The sequence below is a fragment of the Adiantum capillus-veneris genome, chromosome 23, assembly GCF_014529385.1.
Source record: "Adiantum capillus-veneris isolate H3 chromosome 23, ASM1452938v2, whole genome shotgun sequence".
Classification (NCBI taxonomy): Eukaryota; Viridiplantae; Streptophyta; class Polypodiopsida; order Polypodiales; family Pteridaceae; genus Adiantum; species Adiantum capillus-veneris.
The window spans coordinates 11,817,624-11,832,407 of record NC_140953.1 but is presented as its reverse complement, the minus strand read 5'-3'; the positions used below and the strand labels follow the sequence as shown (position 1 = coordinate 11,832,407).

The 14,784-nt window shown below is 47.5% G+C and overlaps 1 protein-coding gene across 1 annotated transcript in view; it reads left to right on the top strand.

The window, feature by feature from the left end:
• Positions 1–14,784, top strand: part of LOC147427416 (vacuolar protein sorting-associated protein 2 homolog 1-like) — a 47,327-nt gene that overhangs the window by 30,573 nt on the left and 1,970 nt on the right. The window lies entirely within an intron of this gene.

The window sequence follows — 14,784 nt, the reverse complement described above, 5'->3', positions numbered from 1 at the left end:
TTCTCTCTCTATCTCTCAGTCTCATGCACTTTCACGCACAGTGTCCGTTCACTTTGTTGTGTTCATTGCACTCTCTCATTAAGAACGGAAGGCTCTCCCTTCCATAAGAACAAAAGGAACCTTGAGCATAGTTCGGAGCACTCATCTTGAGCAAAGCTCAAACATTCATTCCGCTGCACCTTACACCCAACTCATTCACATTTAGAACCACACCGAGTCACGGTTTGGTGGCATTGTTGGCATGGATTCTGTTTTGGTTGACACCGGAGGATTGGAGGCAGGAGATACAGGCAAGACGGTGCAGATAGATTGGTCTTTCGTTTCCTCTTCTCAGAGGATCTTCACAGCGCAGACTGCTCAGTCTGGCTTCCCTACTTCTACAGGATGATTACGGTGCAGACAGCTTGGTTTGACCACACCTCTTTCCAGAGGCCCTTCACAACGCAAACTGTTAAGTCTGGCTACGGTGTGGAGAAGTAGAGCAGAGCCATGGAGAAGTGGAGCAGAGCAGAGCCAAAGAGTTGTGCTTTGTTCAAGCAATATAAAGAAATACCGAAAGGGGCGCACTAATTACTCATTGCAAGAGAGAAAGATTGTGTAGACTCAAAGATAACTTGATTGATATTGAACTAACAATAACACTTGAAGTGTACAAGAACTAGCTACTTATATAGTAGTTGCATGTGGCTAGGTGCACCTCTCAAGGGTCAATAGGCAACTCCCAAAGGGCAAGGTTTGACTCCATAGAATGGGGAAAGATAGGGCGACTGAGAATAGTTTTTGGACTTTTGTGGGCCAAAGGCTACAATACCAATAGGATCTTGCCCACACACGAAGGCGTTGGGCGTTGCTATAAAAACAACAAATTAGGAGGAGAGAGAACTTGCTTCATGAAGTAGTGAACATGGCACATAGAGTGGGAAATGACAGGAGTAGTGTAGAGGGTTCCTTGGGCTGATGTAGAGCTAGTTTTCAGCAAGATAATGATGGCTGGAATGAAGAGAAAACTTAAAAGGGATAAAAAGAGACATCAATATGGGTATCAAATGAAAGCTCTTTTCATATACATCACGATTCTAGCTTCAAACCATAAATCCAAGATGCGTGTGAATACATATACGTATTCAAAGAATTCACCCCACATATGCACAACGAGCAATCTCTCATGATCATGCCATCTTCTTGATTGTAATTGTTGTTTCTGGCGGATCTAGCCCACACTCCAAAGCATCAATCTTTTTTGAGTGCAAGTATGACCCCGATATGCATGAGCTACATGTCATAGGCGTCCTCTCAAGTTATCTCAGTGTGAGTGTGCATTATCAATGTTCTAACTCATTGCGTGAATCCACCTTAACCTATGACAACTCAGATTGATGTTTGATATGTGCTCGCGTTCATGTATTTCTACTTCGGCTTCCGTGAGGTGGTCCGAGAAGTATGGGGATTAATAATCCCACTGGTCCCCAATGCACATGTTCCAAAAGTCAAAGGACATCTGTGGTTTATGAAAGTTATCATACATCATGATATTCTGGTAGAGATTATTACACAGAAGTTTCCCAAATACGTTGTGAAAGAGGTCGAGGGGAACAGAATGAAAAGAATAACATACGTTATTTTTAATGTTCGTGTCCCAGACTCTGAACATAATTTTAAACAGTCCCATTGCTGATTTAAAATAAGTACCTTACGAGCACGGGCGGTTTCTACTGTGGGTGATCATAGCAAATGAAAGGCATTAATGTAAAGGGTTTTGTTGATAATACAAATTTCTCCGGTACGAAGTTTTTCTTTAACCCATTCAATGTTGCTTGGGCAAGGGGTACACCACGAAATTCAGGTTGACCTTCCATGTACTCGTGCCATGTGCGTAGGGTATTGGAACCAAGTAATCAGTAGTCTTACGGCCATCGAGAAAATTACGGAAAACTTCTACGCCCCAACAAACATCGTTGCCATTAGCATAGTCTCGTAGAATGGAGTTTTGGATATCCTGTAGTGCAAGTTGTGGGAGTAAGATTTTCCGAACAAGGTTGCGAGATTAGACTTGGTAGATACTCTTCAGATATTGGAACTTACCTCGAGGCTCTCGGCTTAGCTGCGTCTATTCCGAAAGATCCCGCAGATGAGCAAGGTTGAATCTGGTGCAGACGAGACTGCACGAGAGGGGAGTCACTCCGCTCCTTTGTCACAGATTATCTAGACAGAATAAAGTCACTGATTTCCTTTTGGATTTCAGGGATATTGCTATGCTGATAGTATTTTGCTGAATGAATTTATGACTAAGAAAATTGGAAATGGGAATTCCCGAACTTGAATCTGATTGATGTGTACTCTTTCATGAGATTTTGTTTGAGTGCAGGATTGAAAGACGAAATGAGTGTACCATTCCGGTCTTTACAATAAGAATTAGCTAATCCGACATTAGTGAGGTCCGGTGTGGATCTAGATGCGATTTCTAAATACATTGCCAGGAATCATGGTCTTAGATTTGGAATGAATTTTTATTTGATTGATTTGGATATAATCTGAATGTGCACTGACTGAGTTGTCTATATGCAAGTGCTAGATTTGTGTTGTCTAGCGTATCGGTACATAGAGTGAGTCTCTACTGAACTGGTTTATGGCCTCTGTCTGTTTTGCAGGTGTAATCGAGGGTGATTACAATTATTTCAAGAGGGGGTACGTCACAAATTGATGACGTGGCATGCCTAACAGACAAAGACCAAACTTATAAGCTATTCCAACTTATGGGTATCTGCCGATAGGGCCCTAGGGACACTAGGAATTAACCAGGGAGTTGGTAGGCTGACTCTACGGACTGGAAATCACGTTGATAGGCTGTACGGACGGCCGGATTTTGCGATGGTAGTGCTGACGTGGCAGCATACGGAATTCCGCAATTTGCGCAAGGTGCAATTAACTCCAGCTTTTGGGGGAAACTGTTTTTGAGTTTGAAGGATTTTCATGTAATTGCGCGCGCGCGAGAGAGAGAGAGAGAGAGAGAGAGAGAGAGAGAGAGAGAGAGAGAGAGAGAGAGAGAGAGAGAGAGAGAGAGAGAGAGAGAGAGAGTTTTAACGTCGTAGGAAACTATCCCAAGAGACCTTAAAGATCTAGCCGACGAGGCGTTGAACTCAAGACCTGTTATTCAAGAGGGAAATGGCATAACCAATCTACCACACTTGGGGGGGGGGGGGGAGAGAGAGAGAGAGAGAGAGAGAGAGAGAGAGAGAGAGAGAGAGAGCCTGTCGCACGCGCCCTGCACTCTGCAGCCTGCACGCCCTGCCGCGCGCCCTACTCCCTGCCTGTCGCACGTGCCCTGCACTATGCAGCCTGCACGCCCTGCCGCGCGCTTTACTCCCTGCCTGTCGCACGCGCCCTGCACTATGCAGCCTGCACGCCCTGCACTCTGTCTGCCGCACGCGCCCGGAATGCCCTGCTACGCGCCCTGCTCCCTGCCTGTCGCGCGCTCAGCCTGCTGCTTGCGCGTGCTCTGCTTCCTGCACGCCCTTGCTGCCTGCGTGTGCTCTGCTGCCGGCGTAACCCTAATTCCCCGCAACCCTAACAGTCAGCTTCCACGAAACCCTAATTCCACGAAACCCTAAAAATCCGAAAACCCTAACTGTCCCAAACCCTAACCGCGCGCCTCTTTCAATCGCCTGCAAGCGAAAGAGAGAAAGAGAGAGAGAGAGAGAGAGAAAGTGTCCAACCTTCAATTCGGGTCGTGCTTTTTCCTTTTGCCAGTTTCGCCCATTCTTCATGGTGGCTTTGCCGGTCTCGAGTGCTACACACGGCGCTCCATCACCACTTGCCTGTCGCGTGGACTGTACTGGCGACCTGTTGACACGCATTGACTCCAGAGTACAACACTTGGCACAGCATGCCTTGGTTGGCCGGATGATTGGACAGTCTCCACCTCGATCTTCTATACGCGATTGGTGTCAGACTGCATTGGGCACTACTCAAGGACGGATCTTGGAGCTTACATTCCTTGGCAGAGGCATATTCATGGTACGTCTTTCAGATCCCGCCACTGCCTCAGCTCTCCTGGCTCGCTCTTCGATACTCTTTGATCGCAGGATGATATACTTGACGAGGTGGTATCCCGAGTTTACTACTGAGGAGTTTGACAGTCAACACCTTATTCCCAGATTCCCTCTGACCCTCTCGTTCCCGGATATGTCTCTTCATTTTATTGATGAGCATCTCCTTCAGATGATTGCTGCTCACTTTGGCACAGTAGTTCCAGGATCCTGCATCTTCTCATCTGGTCCACCTCGCATTCAGGTCTTGGATTTTGGGGATACTTCATTACCAGATTCAGTTACTGTGGCTGTGCGTGATCGAGACTACTCTTGTCGAATGGTAGTCATTGGCCGTCCAGGGCAGTGCTTACGCTGTCATGAGATGGGACACTTGGCGCGAGAATGCCCCACACTGCCACGCCATCGGCGACAACAGCAGCCGGCTCGTGGCACTCATGCTTAGCCACGTGGTCAACGCCAACAAGCGGCTCCTACTACTACTACTCGAGCACCTCCTCAGCCTGCAGGTGCTCCTAGAGCTTCGACCCTCCATGTTCCTCCCTCTGCTTCAGCTCCTACTGAGGCAGCATGGCAGACAGTGGGTCGTAACCATTCCTTCCGTCCTCGTCCGCAACCTCCAATGCATGCAGCCCCTAGTGTTACCTCTCCTGCTCCCTCTCAAGTTTCCACCACCCCCTTTCTCCCTGCTTCTCCTCACCAATCTTCTTCTTCAGCACAGGATCACTTACCTCTGCTACCAGCTCCTCTTTCACCTGATGTTCCTCCACTCGCTCCTTCCCCTCTTCCCGAGGCTCCTATTCCCATGCAGATGGTGTCACCAGCGTGTGACTACTATCTATCCTTTTTGTTGATTTCTTTCTTATTATCTATTTACTTTCACTTTTTGGAAACACCCCTCGGGAAATCTAACTGCCCTGCATTGCATAGCTAGTGTGGAACTGTCCAGAGGGAGTCCAGGCCTGAGGGCAAGAGAGCACTAAGGTTGGACAAGGACTATGGTTAGCCAAGTGGGGTCATTGACTAGCCAAAGTGGAATCCTTTGCTACAGAGGCTACATTTCAGTTCTGGATGTGGCCGCAGTGTACAAAGAGGGTCGGATGACCTAGAAAGATACAATGGCAGCATCTCCTAAAATTTAGGGAACTGCTATTTTGGGACTTGAAAATGTGTTGGCGTCATTACCTCCGGAATGACAAGGGGAACATTTTCTTACTCTGCCGTGAAGTCAACTGGGCAACCGGTTGGGATATTTTTAGACGGCAACCCCGAAACGGGAAAATGCTTATAAATGTGCCAAGTGGCACCTTCTGGTGCACTTGCCTCATGCATCAAGAAGTGGCGCTGAATTTAGGAGAGGGAGAGCCTCATTTTCAATTGGGTCACAGGTTAAGAGCTATGGAGTGCTTGCTTTCCCTCCTATGTACAGTGCGGTGCCAGGAGTGATGCCCTGCACGCTATGCACTGCCCTCTCTCTCCTCTTTGGCAGTATGTTGTGCCCCTCTAGTGGGCTTTTCATTTGACCAATGTACAGTTGTGTGGGTTCATGCGCGATTGCCGAGGCAAGAGCCTCTTGCACAGGTACTGGATTAGCTAGCGGCTAATCCCCCCGCAGGTACAGGTGAATTCGGAGAGGTTTCACGCCAGAAATCTCGTCCGATTCAAAGGGCAAGTAGCCCTACAGGTGTGGGAGCTCGAGGACTTGCTACGGATGCGACCGGCATGCGAAACGGAGCCCGAAACAGTAAATTACAGCCTGCTGTGTATTTTTGCAGGTTTAGGGTTTTGGCCCTAAACGGACCCTAATACCCCCAGGAGGTTCGGGGACGCAAGGGGACCGCTGTACAGGTGATCTGGCGCATTTTCAGGGCTGAAAACAGAGAATTCAGCGTGCTGCAGATTCTCGCCAGGTTTTGCAAAGTGCTCGTATGTGTCGGGAAGTCGGCCAATGCGTGGGAATACTGACTGTGAAGGGTTCTAGTACAGTTATGCTGCCGAAATCGGGCTGGAACAATGGAAACTCAGTCGAGTTTGTGCGGGGCAGCTTGTAGGGAACCACAGCGTTTATTCCCTCTTTTGAACAATAAAGAAATACCGAAAGGGGCGCCTAAGTTAGGGGCCAATCTGGTGTCCGTCTACTCATACAGGTGCAATCTAGCAGCCTGTATCCCTCTCCCCTTTGTTGTGTCTTGAAAGTACAGGTAAAATAGACGACTAATAATGGGTGAAAGCTAAATCAAGGTTTAAAGTAAAGTCTACCGCCCTTTTTGGATTGAACAGGCCGGTTTCAGATGGATCATTCACCGCTACTACCTCTCCCTCCTCCTCCTCTTCCTCCTATCCTTGCTCTCCCCCCTCCACCTTCTGGTCCCCCCCCTCCCTCAGCAGCTCATACTTACGTCCCACGCAGTTTTCTCAGCTCTTGCCCTCTTTCCTGGGGCACTCATTGGGCTGAGATGTGCGGTGACTCAGATGGACCATTGCGGGTACAGCTCTACCTTATGCATCACAAGACAGGTTGTGTTCCTTCTTTGATTGGCAGTCGCTCTCAGCCTACGCATTCCTTTTTCCTTCCATTCCACGCTGCTCAGGAATGGTCCGAGGATCAGGTTCTCCATTTTGTGCACGCCCAGACTATGGCTCAGCTACATTTATGGTTGTCTACTTCTGCCCCCGATGTTTTGTCTCCTCACTATCCTTCATGTATTGGTGCTATGGAGTGGAGTGATGTTTATGCTTGCTATTCACTGCCTATGGTCATTCATGTATCCTCAGATGTGGTGCTTCCTATGTCTATGCGCATTTGGGGTGTCAAGGCTGCAGCATTGGTAATGCAATGTAAACAAGCTGAGGTGCGCAGTTGGTGCAATGAGACACCATATTTTAGAGAGGGCTTGTGGGTTGCTTTCCTACCGCCTGAAGCTCACCCCTTGGATGGTCCAGCTGCCTCCAAGAAGATGCGCAGTTAGTCAGATACTATACCTACTCTTTCATGCAGTCTATGGATTTACATGTACTTTCTTGAAATGCTAATGGTTTACACACTTCTCGGGTAAAAGGTTCCCGTAAGCTTTTACTTCGCAGAGATTTACACACTCATGTAGTGGGCACTGTGGATATACTACTAGTACAGGAGCATAAGATTGCCACTCCTTTTGGCAATCTCATGCCATCGGGCGCTCGCACTTTTTGGGAGCCTGCTTTGGGCCTTCATGGTCAGAGTTGCTGTGTATGCATCTCAGTGGGGCCACGTTATTTGGCCTCAGTTCAGTAGCATGGCACACTAGTCGCTGGCAGAGCAGTTTATGTTTCTATTCGGATTCGGGAATCTATCATTGGTTTTATGTCAGTCTACGCACCCACTACCCCTCGGGAGAGGGCTACTTTTTGGTCCTCCTTGGCTGCTGCTCTCTCTACCTGCTGTAGACTCTTGGGTTGTTGGAGGTGACTTCAACAACGTTGAGAGCGACTTTGATTGGCGAGCCACCACACCTCCCGTTCTATCATCCATTTCTCCTGATGAGCAGCCAGCTTGGGATCGATTTCTTCTAGCTATTCAAGGTGTTGACGCCTTGCACATACCCTCTTTTGGTCATCACCCTGCTACTCTTCATTACTCTTGGGGGTTTCAGCGACAGCAGGGGAGATTATTAGAGCGACTTGACCGTTTTTACATTGGCCCTTGGGCAGCAGCTCTAGGCGGATTTACTACTATATGGAGAGGAACCAGCCTCTTAGATCATTTTCCCACATCATTATTTATCTCCTTCACTAGATCTTCTGCTCAGAGACGAGGTTGCCGCATCCCTGACAGTGTTCTCACCACTCAAGTATTGCAGCAGCAGATTCATGACTTGTGGTCCACGGATGCTTCTTATTGTGGACCCCCTGGAGAGTTTCTTGCTCATTGCATTTCTCAGTCTAGTATTTACTGCCGTGATCAGACTGCTATCATTCATCGTCAGTTGAGAGTACGCGAGTCTGATCTTCACATCCCTCTTGGTTCCACTCAGCGCTTGCTTGAGGAGTGGCCTCAGGATGCTTATCTCGCTGCTAGACAGACAGAGCTCACAGAAGAGATTCGTCGCGTACAGGAGGCTAGGTCTGAGTTCACGCATCATGCTTCAGTGTCTCATTGGATAGCTAAAGCTGATCGAATGAATAAAGACTTCTTCGCGGCGCATAAAGAACTCCCTCCTGGCACCACTCTGCGGACTTTGTGCGATGCTCAGGGGACACTACATATGCATCCTGATGTTATTCTTGATATGTCTGCAGATTATTTTGAGACAGTGTTCACTGCTGATGTATGCACTCCTGAGGTTTTACTTGCCCGTGAGCAAATCTGGCAGCACACTCGACATCGTTGTACAGACACTATGGCAGAGATCTTGTTGGCGCCTTTCACACTTACAGAGCTCCATGCTGCTATAGAGAGTCTTGATCCATCCTCCTGTCCAGGCGAGGATGGTCTCACTAGAGCCTTCTTTTTGACATATTGGGATGTATTGCATATACCACTGCTTCGCGGTTGTCAGGACATCTTTGCATCAGGATATATGCATCCGGCTCTTTGTTCAGGTCTCATATCTCTTATTCCAAAGGGGGGTGACACCACTCAGCTCCGACAGTGGAGACCTATTACCCTACTCCCTTCGGTCTATAAGATATTAGCGTTACTGATCAACCATCGCTTGCGACTGTTCTTACAAGATTTATTCATACTTCTCAGACAGGCTTCGTTATGGATCGATGCATCCTGGATAATATCTTCACTTTTTATGAGGCAGTAGAGTGGGCAAGATCATCTTCTGAACCTCTTGCTTTTTTCATCCTAGACTTCGAGAAAGCATACGATCGTGTCGACTGGGACTTTCTCGAAGGATCTTTAGCCAGGATGGGTTTCCCTTTGAGATGGATTTCAGGTATTTCCGCTCTCTTCAGAACTGCCAGCAACGCTATTACTATTGGTGGCCGTGTCAGTCGCAGTTTTGAGCTTTCTCGATCTGTCCGTCAGGGATGTCCTTTAGCAGCATATCTGTATCTGTTTGTGGGAGAGACTATGTCTGACTTTCTTCGTGCTCAGAGTCATGCATTTCGGGGATTGACCATGCAAGTATCTACAGCTCCAGACCTTATCGATCAAGAGTTTGCTGATGACACTATGCTCATGTTGCGCTATTTGCTACCCGCTCTTGATGCAATGCGCGAGGCCCTACAGGTTTTTTGCATTGCCAATGGTGCACGCATTAACTGGCATAAATCCTTTGGGTTATTGGTTGTCAGTGATGACATACCTACTTGGGGGGTAGCTAATGGTTTCACATGGCTACAGTCGGGTCAGACATGCAGATACCTGGGCTTCCAGGTTGGATTTGATGTTTCCTCACAGCAGCAGTTTGCACCCGTACTACAGTCTATTCGCAGGAAGCTATGTCATTGGTCTTCACGTCATCTGTCGTTGGCTGGCCGTGCATTGGTCGCCAACCAAGTCATTCTGGCTACAGTATGGTATACAGCTTCTTGTTGGATGTTACATTCTGGTGTGATAGCTCAGCTCCGCCGACTAGTAAGAAACTTTTTATGGAGTGGCACAGATGGGACTATTGATACTCGTGCTAGAGTTCGCTGGTCCACGATCATTCGTCCTAGGTCAGAGGGAGGCCGTCTACATCATCGATCCAGAGTTACAGAGCCTCGCACTTCTTACCAAGCTTATTGTTTGGGGTCTTTTTCCCGGCCAAGAACCTTGGAAGATGCTTCTTCAGGCTGCTCTTTGCACAGTGACTCCACGACTCGGCACTAGAGACGGTCATACTTGGTATTCAGGGTATCGTTTTCTCTTTACAGATGCTCCCTTGTCCACTTCCACCCTCTCACCCTTTCTCCGATCGCTCCTTCAGATTTGGGTTTCCGTGAGACGGACTATCGTACGCTCACCTCCCTCATGTCGTGAGGAGATTGAGCGCCAGCCTCTCATTTGGAATGCTACAGTTCTTGATTCTTCGGTTAATCCACCTCGTCAGCTTGGAGAGAGGACTCACATTGATTGGGCTGCTTGGGACTCTGGCCCTGCTGCCTCTATGCAGTTGTTTTATGAGACAAGTATGCTGGATGCAGATTTTGTGGCAGAACATTATGACATTGGTCGCGGGGTGCCAGACAGACTGCTTGAGATCGATTCTGCCGTTCCTTCACAGTGGGATGCAGTCATGCGCGGCACGGTTCAGATGCCCCCTCATTATGGCTGGGAAGGCCTCTTTGACCAGAGCACTCTCTTATTAGTTCGTTTGGACACCATGCTATTCACAGTTGATACTGCCAACTCTCAGGGGATTCATGCTAGATTGACGTATGCTGCCACTTCTCCACTACTTATCTTCTCCGGCGCCCGTTGGGAGGCCATACGAGTAGTTGGCTCACGTGGGAAGCGTCGTTGTGTTGACCCCCGTTTTGCTTCCGCTGATGCTGCACTTTGGAGGCTTTGGGTGTGGGAGGGCCGTGCCCTATCGCAGCTTTATTGGGACCCAGGAGAGTGGCATTGGCCTCACTCAGATCCCACAGGTGCACCTGTATCCTTCTTTGAGTACACTGTCAAGATTGGAAGATTAGCATTGATGAGATAGCAACCACAGCAGCCCACTCGTATGTGTTTCTAGTTACATTCAGGTCTCTCTCATGCCTATCTGCAACAGTTTTGGTTCGCAATCTGGGATTTACATGTTGCTTGTCGTATTTCCTTTTTCATGTGGATGATTGGTCATGCGGGACTACCAGTTGGGACTTGGCTAGCTACTATGGGTCATGATCCGTTATGTACTCGCTGCCCTTTGCGCCAACTTGAGACACCTGCCCACTGTCTTTGGTCATGCTCAGCTTCCCATGTAGTGTGGCTTGCAGTTTTCTCTCTACTCAGTAGATCAGGTGTTCAGCATGGATTTCTTACTTGGGGATCTGTCTCATGGTTGATGTCGATGCCCGGCCTTCATCTTTTCTACGAGGGCTCAGCCACAGATCCAGCCTTCATGCTTACCTCGACTGGTTATCGACGAGGGACTTTAGCTATGCTACCACAGATTGCTTGGCAGGGAGATACGCAGACATGTGATGCAGTTTTCTCAGTCATCACTAGTATTACACTATGGAATATTTGGAGAGCTCGTTGTCTTCACATTCTCAGTGTGGCTCCACAGCTCCTTTAGGATATCCTCACTGCCATTTGGCTGGACACCATTCACACCCTGATTTGGCAGTGGGATTCGTCCTCCGGTACATCTAGAGCAGCCGAGTCTGGTCGATTTGCCTTCCTTCGGCGTTGGGCACGATTCCCACTCTTCTTCACACTGACAGGTGGTCAGATTACTTGGCATTATGCCCCTCCTCAGTGGTTTCTCCTCCACTCCTCACACCGACCACCATGAGATTGTTCTAGTTGAGTAGTCACTATAGTGGCTCTCCTCCTTTCATTCAGCTTGTACACCCCACGTGATAGGCTATTTTGGCATCCGCTGGGATTATTTTGTACTCAGTAATATACAGCCCTGACTTTTTCTCAAAAAAGAGAGAGAGAGAGAGAGAGAGAGAGAGAGAGAGAGAGAGAGAGAGAGAGAGAGAGAGAGAGAGAGAGAGAGAGAGAGAGAGAGAGAGAGAGAGAGAGAGAGAGATGAAATGTTATATTAACGTCTTCAAAAGGCCAAAATGACCTATGAGACCAATCTGTTACAAAATGTTGAATCTAATACCATGTCTGGGTACAAAAGAACTAGATACTGCTACTAGAATCCATCCTCATATGCACTCTGGATATCGAGAGAGTATGGCTCAAATCCTCTGCTGTAGTCTCCGTTGATGCTGTGTAGCCCCTCTCCTCAATCGTTGCCGTCTAGATCTCCGTAGCTCTAGTGCTCGGTCGATGAGAGTGCCGGTAGTGGTCGAATGAGTGTGGGCCAAGCTCTTCAATGATGACTGCTCCTCTGGCTGTCCCATATCTAGTGAAAAGAAATCTGTAATCTGTCTCTGGGACTGTCTCTCTCTATCTCTTCCCAGTAAAGTGTCTCTATATCTGTGTAACTCAAGTAGATATATCCCAAGACATCTCTAATCCTCATAACTCATGACCCTAGAGAAAGGACCAAAACCCTCTCTGAATAAGCAGTGGAAACGACCCCGTACCTCTTAGTACACTGTGCAATGACATATGTAATGTAGCTCTGTCTCTGGCTCTAACCGGCATAAGCGGCATATTCTGTCTGCTGGTATCCCTCTAAATCTATCAGTCTCAATCTCCAGCTGATGTGAGGATGTGCGTATTTGACCAATGGCACACCGCAAACCATGAGACATATGTGTGTCCATGTAGCTAGGTCGAATCGCAAACCCATCTCCAGTGAGGTGGAGAAGATGCTCTCTATAGAAAGCCCTCTTCATGCCCAACTCTTGTGGCGGCTCTATCCATGTCCTCCTGGTATTCAGCTGGATCGGGTCTTGACGGATGAGTCTAGTAATCTCCACCCGTGTAAGAGACATCGAAGGTGCCTGAAGAGAGTACTGAAAGGGGGCAGCCTGTGCATGGTGAAACCATGCGTCTGAAACCATGATGTCATATGTGCATACCAGCATGAAGTGTCCCCTTGAAGAGCTAACTGTCTGGAAGAATCAAGGGCCAGTCTCGCATATCTGTCTCTAGTAGTATCCCACAAGCTGTGCATAAAGGAGACTGATCTGGTAAGCGCCTCAATCTCCATAGGAGGGGCAGCTAGCTCTGCTCGAATGATAGCATGGGGTATGGAGGCCTTGGCTCTGATCAGTCGAGAGATCATAGATACCAAGGGCCTCTCCATACGTCTCCAACCATCCTGCACCCCATACAACATAGCTGAGGCTACTAAGGTATCAAAGAGCCGTAACTTTGTCCGAGGTTCCTGAAACTGAACCTGCGAACACATCCTCTCCATGCCTCCCAAGGCCGCAAAAGCTCTAGTCAGTCTAGTCTCTACTGCTCTCCCGAAAGAAAACCTCGGCCCAGTGAAGACAACCCCAACGTAAGTGTATGCATCTGTATACTCTACAATCTCTTGACCATATGTGAAAGTCGGTGCTGATCTCCTGATCCACTGTGGTGTGGTGTTAAACACCATAACTAAAACCAAGGTTTACAGACAATCTACTATCCTTTGCAAATTTGTGTAATGCGTCCAACTGTCGCTGCATACCCTCTGGCGAGTCAGAGATCAACACAATATCATGAACATATAACAACAATGGGATCCACGTCCTTGCCAGCTGGGCACCAATATCACCCTCTGTGTCAATGTAATTAGACACCTCTTCAACATACATACCAAGTAGAGTAGGAGACAATGGGCAACCTTGTTTCACCCCAATGGTGGAGTGAACTAAATCAGATATCCCCTCTGGAGTGCGCTTTGCTAACTCAAAGCACGAGTGATAGCCTACCCACCCTAGGCACACATAAAGTGAAGTAGGTTATGTAGGGCAATCAGCCGACAAAAATCCAGATTATGGAAAACTTAAAACCTCATAAATATGGATAAAAATGAAAAGCCCCACCATCTTGCCCAAAATGACTAGACGAAAGCGACTCGAAGGTTTGGGCCATGCAATCTACATGCAATGCAGTGGGTGGCCAGCCCTGAATAAGCATTAGCCATACAAGAATGTCAAAACCATGAAGCAATGGGGGATGAAAGTCTAAGAGAATAAGCTACAAAAGAGTTTCACTTTTGCTTGAGACGGAGTTTCCAATTTGAAACTCCAAGCCTACGAACATTCAAGGATGTTGAAGACAATAGTTGAGATTGCTATTTTGTTAGGTTGCGGCAAACAGCTAAGAGTATCTTTGAAGACCAGGGACACAGTTAGTGGTCATATGCAAGGAACTTGTGACGATTTAAAATAGGGTGAGTGAAATGTATTGCATTGATTGATTATCTGTCTTAATCACATGTCAGCTACCTAACGATAATGTTTCAAGTGCCCACTCACCAAGGTTAATCACGTTTGACGTACGGGACAACTTGTACATTCTTTTTCGTACCATGAACTAGTGTACTTTGTTCAGGACTCGTTTGACAGCTTTCAGGTCAATGTTGGGGCCTTTGTTGACTGGCCAAAATGACCATTTTTTAACATTGTGGGCTGCTTTTTGGCCCTTTTTCCATTTGTTTGCGCTCTAGCCTTGTTAGCCATATCCTAATAAGCTCTTTTTCCTCTTGTTTATTCTTTAAGGACGAGACTCTAAGCTAAAATAACAAATCTTCTATTTTTATCGTACGTAACATCCACAGCACATTATAATTTATGTAGTTTGATTAGTACTGCACGTCTTCATACGTGTATTGATGGCGCGTGACCATACATGTCAATTCTACCATGCACAATTGTCAAAAACTCTGTCATAGACAGGATATTGAATTTGAATAGCAGTTAACTTCTTACTATGATCTATCAAAAGCAATCACACATCATTCTACATCAATGCGCCTCCAGAAGCTTTATGTGAAGCATCGATCATGACGACAAATGGATGAGTAGGCTGCTGTGTGATGGCCATAATGAGGCCATGGGACTCTACAAATGTCTCTGGGTGCTTGCTCAGTGAGTGGAAAGCCAAGAGATTTTCATCCAAATTATAGGGACGGAAAGGCTGTGACGTGGAGATCCAAATTATTAGACGAATGACGTGACAGGGTTGACTTGGACAGAACAATGACATTGC